The sequence below is a fragment of the Lepus europaeus genome, chromosome 20 (genome assembly GCF_033115175.1).
Source record: "Lepus europaeus isolate LE1 chromosome 20, mLepTim1.pri, whole genome shotgun sequence".
In the NCBI taxonomy this organism is placed as follows: domain Eukaryota; kingdom Metazoa; phylum Chordata; class Mammalia; order Lagomorpha; family Leporidae; genus Lepus; species Lepus europaeus.
The window spans coordinates 14,863,383-14,876,168 of record NC_084846.1 but is presented as its reverse complement, the minus strand read 5'-3'; the positions used below and the strand labels follow the sequence as shown (position 1 = coordinate 14,876,168).

Sequence of the window (12,786 nt, the reverse complement as noted above, 5' to 3'; positions counted from 1 at the left end):
CAGTCAAATGTAGCTCTAAACAGAATATAAGATAGCTGAATTTAGAAGACAGAGTTCCTAAGCAAATATATAGTTAAAAAAAAAAAACCCCACATACAAATCTTCCGAGCATCAGTCCCCTCAAGAACACTCCCCCTCGACTCTCTATCCCTCTATCCCACCTTTCCCAATTCCTCATTCTTTATGTGTTCAGTTCTCTGTGAATCTTCTTCTACTCCATCCTTCTTATTCCAATAAGTAGACTTCCTGACTCTCTCAACAACACTTGGTCTGGCCCAACTGAACACGCCAACCCTATCCCTGATGTCACTCTAAACTGACATAAACTGACAAAGACATGATAAACCCTAGCAGCATGAGCAAGTTTTTTATATCATCTGTAATTTGAGTTCCAAACTTGTATACACCTGAGTTGCATTATAGGGCCTTAAGTAGATCACTTAATGTATGAAACTTACAAATGACTCATTCCAAAATGAGGATGATATATGCCTTATAAAAATGATACAATTAAAATAAATAGTAAGTATAAAATAATTGGCACAATGCCTGAAACATAATAAGCTCTTACCAAATGCTATTTGTATAATCATGACAATGAAGGTGGTACTGACAATAATGATAGCAACAATGGTAATCATTAAGAAACTGACAGAAGTCATTAGCACAATGTAATTTTCTTTTTCTTCACGACAAACATTCAATCAGTGACCTACATTTATTTTAACATTTGGATCCCTTCTATTTCTGGGAAATTTAAAAAATGTGTTGAGCTCTTCAAAAGTATTTTATGTCCAAGAAGTGATATCAGAAAAGAAACTCTAAGTTTACCACCTTTATGCATTCTGCAGTTGGAACTTTCTCAGCTGGGCCAACAGAATACTCACCTGGGAAAGTGCTCTGTGAGCCAAAGACTACTTTTATACAGCACTCAAAACTTTTTCTCCAGCAGGCACTTGGGAGCAGTTCCGGACACTCGTCCCACATTCCAGCTTGGGGTCAATGTTCTGGGGGACTGAGAAAGTCCTTTTGCCTCCTTCACAGCTTCTTCATGGCCATGATCACTTCCTTGTTTCTCAGGGTGTAGATGGCAGGATTCAGCATGGGAATAACCATTGTATACAGCACAGAGACCACTTTGTCCATGGAGAATGTCCGAAAAGGCCTTGTATAGATGTATATGCAAGGCACAAAGATTAAGGTGACCATGGCAATGTGAAAGGCACAGGTTGACAGCGCCTTGCTACAACCCTCCCGTGAGTGGCTTCAGAGCATGACCAGCAGTGCTGTGTAGGATCCCAGCAACACCAGAAAACACATCAGGGTGAGCAAGCCATTGTTAGACACCATTAGAAGCTCTAAGATGGAAGTATCCGTGCAGGCCAATTTGATCAACTGAGGCACATCACAATAAAAGTTGTCCAGCTTGTCAGGCCCACAGAATGGCAGCTGGATAGTCAATACAACCTGTACAATGGAGTGGATGAAGCCTCTCACCCAGGAGGCTGACATGAGGAGCCCACAGACGGTCTGATTCATAATGAATGTGTAGCGCAGTGGTTGGGAAATGGCAACATAACAGTCATATGCCATGACTGTCAGCAGGAAGATCTTGATGCTGCCAGTGAAGTAGAAGAAAAATAGATAAGTCAAACAGGCACCAAAGGAAATGCTGGGGCTGCCCAAGAGCAAGTCAACCAGCATCCTGGGTGCTGTGATGGATGAGTAGCAAAAGTCCAGGAAAGAAAGATTACCTAAGAGAAAATACATGGTTGTGTGCAGATGTGGGTCAGAGGTCACAATGGCCACAATAAGGAGATTTCCAGTTAGAGCCACAGATATACAGCACAGAAGACAATGAAGAAGAAGCACCACAGCTCCCATACCTGAGAGAGCCCCAGGAGGACAAATGCTGTGACCTGTGAATGATTTGCTGGATTCATCTGCTGGCTGTGACCAGTGAAATGCATCTGGTAAGGAAAAGACACACATTCATCAGAGGATCTGCAAAGTGCCCTGACAATCTCCCCCATTCTCCACTATTTCATTTACCACAAGCAAGGGGTTATAAGCGGTTTTACAGGACACCAAGCAGCTGAACATCATATGTTGATGTAATGAAACTCAAGGGCATAAAGGTCAGGACTGTGTTGGTGCTATTTTTGATTTTTGAAAATAAAAAGTGATCAACCCTCAAAAACTGAGATGTAAGGTATAAAGGAAAATCTCTAAACTGAAAAGGAACTTGAATTATGTCATTAGCTAGTTGTGTCATTGGTAAGAACCCTCTGAAGTCCTCTGTGCCTCACTTCTCTCATCTATGATAGATTAACCAAAATACCCTTAGAGTCTTCTATAGTTTAATGTCTTATAGTATATGTGGCCTTGACTTAGAAAACCTGATGAATCTCCACATGCCAGGCATGTAGAGAGATCCCCTGACATAGTTCTCATTTATATCCTCAAATAAAAAAAAATCTGAAAGATACCCATAATATCCATGGATAAATACCATTGCCTTCTGAGAGAGCTCTACCTAGGATGTATATTATCAGTCCTAGAAGGATGCTTCTCAGCCTTTTGGCTAAGCTCAAGCTGATATTATGGGAAAGAGAGAAAAATAGAAAACATGGTTTACCCTTTTCAAGGATAGTAAAAAATAACTCTTTCCACTAAATTAAATAAGAAAAAATGAAAGAAAAAGCTTCCTGTCTTGTGGCTCTGAGAAACTCAAAGAAACCAGTCTGTGGAGAAATACAGGGAAGGGTAACTACAATACTTACCCACCTCTGAAGAGTTTGAGTATCTTTGTTAGTTTCAGGAACAATATCCAGTCTACTCTCTCAGTCAGGTGAAGAACAATAAAGGAGACTATAAAGATCAATTGAAATTTAAAAACTCATCATCTAAATGCAGAACAACCTCAACATTTCAAAATACTGAAAAGAAAGGTTTTTAAAATGCATTTCAGTATTTTAAAAAGGTGTTAGGAAATCTGACAAAATGAACTCTGGAACAAATCCCTTCACATTCTTTAATAGAAATGTTAACTATTATTTGAATTTAATTTTAAATAGATATTTTAATAATGTGTTTCTTTCTTGTCTCTATATTTACTCACTAAGCATTTGCTAAGCACCTTCTCCCTTACTGGGCACTAAGTTCGCCACAAAGGATTTAAAGAGAACTAGAGCATAAGTTACTTAGGGTAACTCCAGCTGTGTAACACTCTGCAGAGGGCCTTCCCCTCCTGACCTCTGCCCATGTATTTGGTTTTATCATTCTGCACAGCACATAGCTTCTCTCACACAAATGGTGTGATCTGGAAGACACCAAACAATTCAAAGTTCTCAAAACCTGTCAAGCTGTGGGGTGAGGGGTGGGGGTGGGGGAGGGTGAGGTTATGCAGCATTGCAGGGAAGTGGGTTAAGCCATGGCCTGAGATGCCAACAACCCATATGGATGTAGGTTCTTAATCACAGTTGCTCCACTTCTGACCCAGCTCCCCGCTAATGCACCTGAGAAAGCAGAGGAAGATGGTCTAAGTCCTTGGGCCCCTGCACCCACGTAGGACACCCATAAGGCGCTGCTGGCTCCCAGCTTTTACCTAGCACAGCAGTGGCTGTTGCAGCCATCCAGGGTGTGGACCAGTGAATGGAAGATCTGTCTGTCTGTCTGTCTCTCTCTCTCTTTTGCTATAATTCTGCCTTTAAAATAAATCTTTAAAAAAATTGTCATGCTCAATCCATGCTCTCTCCATGTATTTGTTTTGTTTTAATTTTATTTTCTTAAATATTTACTTATTTAAAAGGCAGAGAGAGAAAGAGATAATATCTCCCATCCACTGGTTCAATCCCTAAATGCATAAAACAACCAGGGCTGGGCCAGCCCAGGGCTGAGGCAAGCTGAAGCCAGGAACCAGGAACTCCTTTCCTTTGTGGGTGGAGTGGATACTAGGGCTTAAACCATCCACTGTCTTCCCAGGAGCTCTAGCAGGAAGTTGGATAGAAAGCACAGGAGTCAGGACTCAAACCATCACTCTGACATGGGGAGCCAGTGTACCAAGCGACTTCTTAACCTGCTTCTGCTGCAGTACCTATCACTATTTTGATTTTTATGAAACATTTCAAATATGCAAATAATTTGATATATCCAGCTTCAGTGGCAACATATGAAGAGCCAGAAGGCCAATGCTCCTATCCTTAAAATAGGAAAAAGCTAGGAAAACTGAGAAGCAATGATTTTTCTTTGACCAAGCAAACCTCCAGCTGAAAACCTGGAAAGAAATCTAATAAAAAGTGTACAATCATCCAGCATGTAAAGCCAAGACTTCATTCTGAGCTGTGTCACTAGGCAATTTCATCATGGAGTGAGCACCATGAAGCATACACACAAACCTACATGGTAGAGGTCAGACAGTCCATGTGGCCTCCTGATTGCATCAGTGGGCACAAAAACAAGGTATGACACAGCACAGTATTTGAAAGTAGGCTTTTTTAGAAATAGAAGGAGGTTGAAATAATTATAAAACCTAGAGTAAATACATAAACCAGTAACACGCCACTTATTACCATTGCCAAGCATTATGTACAGTACATAATTATATGTTATGCTTTTATACAATTGGCTACAGTAGCTTTGTTTACACTAGCATCACTACAAACACACAACTATTGCATTTACTAGAAAAGAAAAAAGATTTTTATCACTAATATAATTTACATCTAGGATAGGAGAGAAAAGAATAAATATTACATTTTCTCATATGCAGAAGTGTACACACACACACACACACACACAAAGTGGTTTGGGGGCCACCACTGTAGCACAGCAGGTTAAAACCCCAACCTGCAATGCCAGCATTCCATATGGGCGCCAGTTTGAGTCTCGGCTGTTTCACTTCCCATCCAGCTCTCTGCTTTGGCCTGGGAAAGCAGTAGAAGATGGCCCAAGTCCTTGGGTCATGGCACCCACGTGGGAGACCTGAAAGAAACTCCTGATTGCCGGCGCCGCAGCTCACTAGGCTAATCCTCCGCCTTGCGGCGCTGGCACACCAGGTTCTAGTCCCAGTCGGGGCACCGGATTCTGTCCCGGTTGCCCCTCTTCCAGGCCAGCTCTCTGCTGTGGCCAGGGAGTGCAGTGGAGGATGGCCCAAGTCCTTGGGCCCTGTACCCCATGGGAGACCAGGAGAAGCACCTGGCTCCTGCCATCGGATCAGCACAGTGCGCCAACCGCGGCGGCCATTGGAGGGTGAACCAACGGCAAAAGGAAGACCTTTCTCTCTGTCTCTCTCTCTCTCACTATCCACTCTGCCTGTCAAAAAAAAAACATTTTAAAAAAAAAGAAACTCCTGGCTCCTAGCTTTGGATCAGCACAGCTGCAGCCATTGTTGCCAATTGGGGAGTGAACCAGAAGATGGAAGGCCTCTCTCTTTCTACCTCTCCTCTCTCTGTGTAATTCTGATTTTCAAATAAAAAATCTTGAAAAAAAAAGAGTGCCACTCAAATCCTACCTGCTCCTCTTCCAAATAAGCTTTTCGCTAATGTGTCTGGGAAGGCAGCAGATGATGACCCAACTCCTTGGGTCCCTGTCACCCATATGGGAGACATGGATGGAGTTCCAGGATCCTGGCTTCAGACTGGTCCAGACCTGGTTTTTGCAACCATCTAGGTAGTGAACCAACGGTTCAAAGATATTTCTATATATATATTTTTTTCTCTCAATAAATATTTTTTTAAAAAAGGAAAAGTCACATTTAAACTTAAAATATATTTAGAAAATACAATTGAGCATTCTTTTTTTTTAATTTATTTTTGACAGGCAGAGTGGACAGTGAGAGAGAGAGAGACAGAGAGAAAGGTCTTCCTTTTGCCATTGGTTCACCCTCCAATGGCTGCCGCGGCCAGCACGCTGCGCTGATCCAAAGGCAGGAGCCAGGTGCTTCTCCTGGTCTCCCATGGGGTGCAGGGCCCAAGCACTTGGGCCATCCTCCACTGCCTTCCCGGGCCATAGCAGAGAGCTGGCCTGGAAGAGGGGCAACTGGGACAGAATCCGGTGCCCCGACCAGGACTAGAACCCAGTGTGCCAGTGCCGCAAGGCAGAGGATTAGCCTGTTGAGCCATGGTGCTGGCCAAATTGAGCATTCTATATAGCAAACTTTACAGACATTAGGCAAATTAGTAAGAATAAAATTATAATCATAATTTCATATATTTGAAGATAAAAAGAAGGAAATTAGATAAATTAGAATCCAACAAAAGACACTATGAAGGGGCTGGCACTATGGCACAATGAGTTAAGCCACCACCTGCCATGCTGGCATCCCATATGAGGCCTTGATGGTCTACGTCCAATCCTGCTCCTTGCTAATGTGCTTGTGAAAGCAGCAGAAGACTGTCCAAGTGTCTGGGCCCCTGCACCCAAGTGGGAGACCCAGATGAAGTTCCTGACTCCTGACTTCAGCTTGGTCCAGGCATTGTAGCCATTTGGGGAGTGAACTAGCAATGGAAATTCTCTCTCTCTCTCTCTCTCTCTCTCTCTCTCTCTTTCCCTCTCTCTCTCTCTCGCTCAATCTGTCTTTTAAACACATAAAAAAATCTTTGTTTAAAAAAAGCACTATGAGGACCTGGCACTATGGAGCAGCAGGTTAAAGCCTTGGCCTGAAGCACCGGCATCCCATATGGGCGCCAGTTCAAGTTCCAGCTGCTTCTCTTCCAATCCAGCTCTCTGCCATGGGCTGGGAAAGTAGTAGAAGACGGCCCAAGTCCTTGGGCCCCTGCACCCACATGGGAGACCTGGAAGAAGCTCCTGGTTCCTGGCTTTGTACTGGCACAGCTCTGGCCATTGCAGCCATCTGGGGGATGAACCAGCAGAGGAAGACCTCTCTTTGTGTCTCTACCTCTCTGTAACTCTGTATTTCAAATAAATAAAATAAATCTTTTTTTTAAAAAGGCACTATGAAGGAAAAATATAGAGTCAAGAATAGCATACCTCTCTTCCATCTCCCACAATCCCAAAACAAAAAATGGACATAAGCAAAAGCTCATTCTTTTCCTAAAATATCATATATACATATATACAAATATATGGCAAACTTAAGCAAGATAGAAAAGAAATGCAAATACAGAGGCACAGCACTGAGAAGTATCAAAAGAACAAAGAGTTGTTTATTTTTTTGGAAAATTATGTGAAATACACACAAATAAATTTTAAGATCTAGTTACATGGATGTTTTAGGGAAATATAAACAAGCCAACTAATGTTTTGAATGTGGAAAACATTACAGTGCAAATAATAACAATATAAATTCAAGAGTTTGTAAAAGAGTGCCCCTTAAACAGTAAAATACTTGATGGGGAAAATACACTAACCCATCAAGATACACTTGAGTCCTGAACTGTTGTATTACCAGCACCTAACAGATATCTAGCATGATATTTCAGTAACTCAATATATACTTATAGGAAGAATAAAATACACTAACCACTAATTAGCAGAGATAATGATGGCAGCTATAAGGCAGGCATTTGGCCTACAATTAAAATGTCCACAACCCACACTGGAGTGCCCAGTTCCAATCTCTGGCTCCAGGCCTTAACTCCAGCTTCCTGCTAATGCTGACCTGAGAGATGGCTAGGATGGCTCAATTAGTTGGATTCCTGTCACCTATTTGTGAGCATGGAATGAATTCCCAGATCCCAATGTCTGTTCAGCCTAGTGCTACCCATTGTGCCTATTTGGGGAGTGAACCAGCCCATGTGGACTCTCTGTTACATGTGAGTATGTGTGTGTGTATGTGTGTGTCCTTTATCTCTCTCTTCACTCCCCCTCCTTGCCTCTTAAATACATGTTTTTGTAAAATTTTCAATAAGGCTAATATATTTTTACCACTACAATGGGACAAACACATACCCAATTAGAAGAAAAATATTAATTAATCTCAACATGAATATAGGTGTGAAGTTCTGAATAAAATACCAGAATATAGGTGTGAAGTTCTGAACAGAATACCAGAAAGTCAGAATCTGGAACCCAATGCAGGTCTCCCATGTGGATGTCAGGAACTCAGGTACTTAAGCCATCATTGCTGCTCACCAAGATGTACACCAGCTGGAAGCTTTACTGGAATTGGAGCTGGGACTCAAATCCAAGCCCTCTGACATGGGATGTGGGCCTTCCCTGTGTTACCTTAAACACCACACAGCACCAGCCCATCCTGCATTTCTGAAATTGAACTCCTTGTCTATCTTCCCACATCCTCCTGCTGCAAAACCTTGGTAATGACTATTCTTCCTGATTCTGTGAATATGACGTGTTTGGATTTCACATACAAGGAAAATCATGTAGTATTTGTCTTTCTGCATCTGGATTATTTCACTTAGCAGAATGCCCTCTAGATTCCTCTATGTTGTTGCAATTGAAAGAATTTCTTTTTGTTTCAAGGCTGAAAATATGATTATGCTGTGTGTGTGAGAGAGAGCATGCACACATATGGGACAAGTTATTTTTTAATGTATTTATCCATTGACATTTAGGTTGCCTCCACATATTGGCTATTGTGAATGATGTTAATAGAAACATGAAAAAAAAATGTCTTTTTTGAGAAGATAAGATTAACAAACCATTAGATGAACTAAGAGAAAAGAAAGAAGACTTACATAAATAAAATCAGAATTGAAAGAGAAAATTTTACATTGAATTCTCCAGGAGTAGTAAGAATCATGAGACAATTATAAGCTATTATATGGCGACAAACATGATAATCTGAAAAAAATAAATAAATTCCTAGAAAGGTGCAACCTAACAAAACTGGATCAAGACAGATAAGGCCTGAACAGACCAATAACAATAGGAGGATGAATCAGTAATCAAAAACCTCACAACAAAGAAAATTTCAGGACCAAATGGCTTCTCTGTTGAATTCTACCAAACATTCAAGGAAGAATTCTTTTTTTTTTTTTTTTGACAGGCAGAGTGGATAGTGAGAGAGAGAGAGAGACAGAGAGAAAGGTCTTCCTTTACCTTTGGTTCACCCTCCAATGGCCGCTGCGACCGGCGCATTGTGCTGATCCGAAGCCAGGAGCCAGGTGCTTCTCCTGGTCTCCCATGCGGGTGCAGGGCCCAAGCACTTGGGCCATCCTCCACTGCCTTCCCAGGCCATAGCAGAGAGCTGGCCTGGAAGAGGGGCAACCAGGATAGAATCCGGTGCCCCAACCGGGACTAGAACCAGGTGTGCCGGCGCCGCAAGGCGGAGGATTAGCCTGTTGAGCCACAGTGCCGGCCTCAAGGAAGAATTCTTAAACTGTTCAGAACACTAGGAGAGGGAACACTTCTAAACTCATTTTGTGGGGCCCACATTACCCTGATACCAGAACCAAACAATGATACTGCAGGAAAAGAAAATTACAAGCAACATCCCTGATTAAAATTGATGCAAAAATTCTCAAAAAAAAATATTAGCAAGCAAAGTTCAATAGCACATTGAAAGCACCACACACTATGATCACGTAGGGTTTATCCCTGTGGTGCAAGGAGAGTCAACATACACAAATCAAAGTGCTACAACTCATCCTTAACAAAATGGAAGAGAAAAAACACGATCATTCATCTCAATAGATGCAGAAAAAAAGCTTTAGCAATGTTCAACTCAATAAAAATAAATTTCAACACAATCTTAGCCAAAAATGCGAATAGAAATTTTTAAGAAGTTGGATAGGACATTCATAAGTTCATCAAAAAGAGAACATGCTAAAAGCGGGGAATATTTTCTGCCACCTATGTGGGAGACCCAAATGGCATTCTTCACTCTTGGCTTTGGCCTGGTCCAGACCTGGCTGTTATGGCCCTTTGAGGAGTGAACCAGTGGATGGAAGATCTCTCTCCCTCTTCCTGTTCAATAATTAAATAAACCTTTAAAAATGGCTTTTTAGACTTTTTATTTAAAAAAAAGAGTGGATAACCCTTTCTAAGCAAGACACAAAAGCCAGAAGTCATAAATTGTGGGAGATCTCATGAGACTGCCTTCTGCCTATTAGCTTGAAGGTCCTGTAGGCTAGTAGCTTTCCAGGTGGCTTGGGCCAAAGGGTGGGGGAAATGTGCCTGGGGCTCCTGCCACCTGCCAGCGGTCAGGCTAACTGCATGGGCTAGGCAGGCAGTCTCACGGGATTGCCCACAGTAAACCATAAATGAAATGACAGAAAATGTGTTACCCAATTTAAAACTTTGGTACATGGTACACATTACAAAGTATAAAAAGAAACTACAAATTTGTGAGAAAACATGGACTACACAGGCTACCAAGCCATATGATTAACATAGGAGCAATACCTTCCAAATACAAAGACCCTCCCCTCTATAAATCAGTGACTAATAACTCAATAGCAATACCCACAGGGTATATGTAAAGATAATCCACAGAAGTACAGTAAAGGTATGAAAAGATGTTCGTCTGCAAAAGCAGCCCAGAACACATTATTTAACTTAGGTACATTAATAAGACAAAACTTTCTGAAAGCTGAAAATTCCTGTTGTTATAAAAGGGGCAGAAGAAAAAGTCACTCATCCACATCACTGAATGTCAACTGGTACTTCCTTTTGGAAATTAATTTGGCATTTTCTGCCTATAAGCACACATTTTGACTCAGCAATCCCACTTCTAGGTAACTAACATTTGGAAATCATAACCTAGCCCCTTACCCAGTAACCATTAACATATCCAATGGAATTGTAACACGACTAGATATGCTAATGTTGTGGTTTTAAGCTTTAAATACCCTGTAAAACTAATGTTCGGGGCCGCTCTCTCTGCACTACACTAGAGGGTGCTGTTGAGACGGCCCATTTGCAAATGAAATAAACTTCCTCTTGCTATTGCAAAAAAAAAAAAAAGAAAGAAAGAAATACAAAGATGAATGTACTGAGGAAATTGCAATCTTATTTGCTATAAAAATATAATAAATTATGGGAATTTTATAAAATGAAGCACACAATTTTTAATATCCTATCTGTTTTTAAAAATTGTATTTTGGGGAGCTGGCATTGTGGCATAGCAGGTAAAGCCACCACCTATGATGCCAACACTGAATATGGGTGCTGGTTTGTGTCCTGGCTGCTCCAGTTCAGATCCAGCTCCCTGCTAATGGCCTGGGAAAAGATGAAGCTCCTGGCTCCTGGCTTCAGCCTAGCCCAGTCCTGGCCATTGCAAACATCCTAGGAGTGAACCAGAGGATGGGAAATCGATCTATCTCTCTCTCTCTCTCTCTCTCTCTCTCTCTCTCCCCCATGCAGGTGCAGTGGCTCAAGGACTTGGGCCATCTTTTACTACTTTCCCAGGCCATAGCAGAGAGCTGGATAGGAAATGGAGCAGCCGGCACTCGAACTGGCACCATATGGGATGCCAGCACTGCAGGCAACAGCTACGCCACAGCACCAGCTCTGAGGAGTTTAAGTCATGATTTGTGCTGAAATAATTAATTCTCTTTTTTTTACTATGATATATTTGAAAACAGATTTATGCCAGTGGAATGTTGCTACTTGCATGGAAGAGATTGCCAAGTATAAAACTTAAAAAAATTATCAATGTTCTGTTCACTGGGTTTGTTTCCTGTCTCTCACCAGCCCAGGTGGAATTCCTCTGCTAATGGCACCAGCAGATTCCCTGGGCTCTCTACCTCAGACTCTTCTGTGCCCAGTCTTACTTCTTCTCAACTCTTTGTTTGTGTTTAATATTGGATATTTAATCTAAGTATTCCCTGCCTCCTATGAGAGGATATTGTAGAAAGGTTTTCTCCACCCAACATGAGATGACTTTTGGTTTTCTCATGACCAATTTCCTGACTAAAGAAAGCAAACCCATCCTTGGCTAAGTACATAGTCCAAATGCTTATTTAACACAGATTGGAATAAATGTCAAGTAAGAAACAGTAGTGTATTTTGCACACTCTAAATCCCCCCCCCCTCAACTTCCTATCAAATTTTCAAGAGCTGCTATTTCAAACTGGCAGACAAATAATAGATACCTCTAAATATCTCCTTGGAGCTTCATCCTTCATCAAATCGTTAATTGAGGGGCCGGTGCTGTGGCGTAGTAGGTTAAGCCTCCATCTGCAGTGTTGGCATCCCATATGGGCAGCAGTTTATGTCCCAGTTGCTCTTCTTCTGATTCAGCTCTCTGCTTATGGCCTGGGAAAGCAGTGGAAGATGGCCCAAGTGCTTGGGTCCCTGCACTGGTTTGAGAGACCCAGAAGAAGCTCCTGGCTCCTGGCTTTGGATCAGCCTAGATCCTGCTGTTGTGGCCCTTTGGGGAGTGAACTAGTGAACAGAAGGCCTCTCTCTCTTCCCCCTCTCTCTGTCTGTAACTCTACCTCTCAAATAAATAAATAAATAAAATCTTTTTAAAAATCACTAATTGAGCATTGGCTTCTTTCACTTGCCTCTAAGATCTTATAGGTAAGGTTTGTGTGTTACACATTTTCTGATATAGAATTTTAAATGCTTGCGACACATAACAGGAAATTAATAATTTTTTAATGAACGGATGAGTGAATGGTACAATTCCGACCCCAGTGTCTGGCCACACATGAGCTATATGAGTTTCCTGTAACCCTTAACCACATGCCACACATTTAGGTAGTAGATCTTGCTTCTCTACTGATGAACTGTGCCACATAAATCAACTGGACTTGTCAATGAATTGTTAAAGGTTCCCTCAAAAATAGTTCAGGATTTAATCCATCAACCCATTAAGTCACCTAACCAGGCCCATCCCCAATAGTTGCAGGGTCAATG

The 12,786-nt window shown here is 41.7% G+C and overlaps 1 pseudogene; it reads right to left on the bottom strand.

The window, feature by feature from the left end:
* Window positions 1-999: 999 nt before the first annotated feature.
* LOC133750121 (olfactory receptor 4D5-like) lies at window positions 1,000-1,943 on the bottom strand (annotated as a pseudogene).
* Window positions 1,944-12,786: the final 10,843 nt, after the last annotated feature.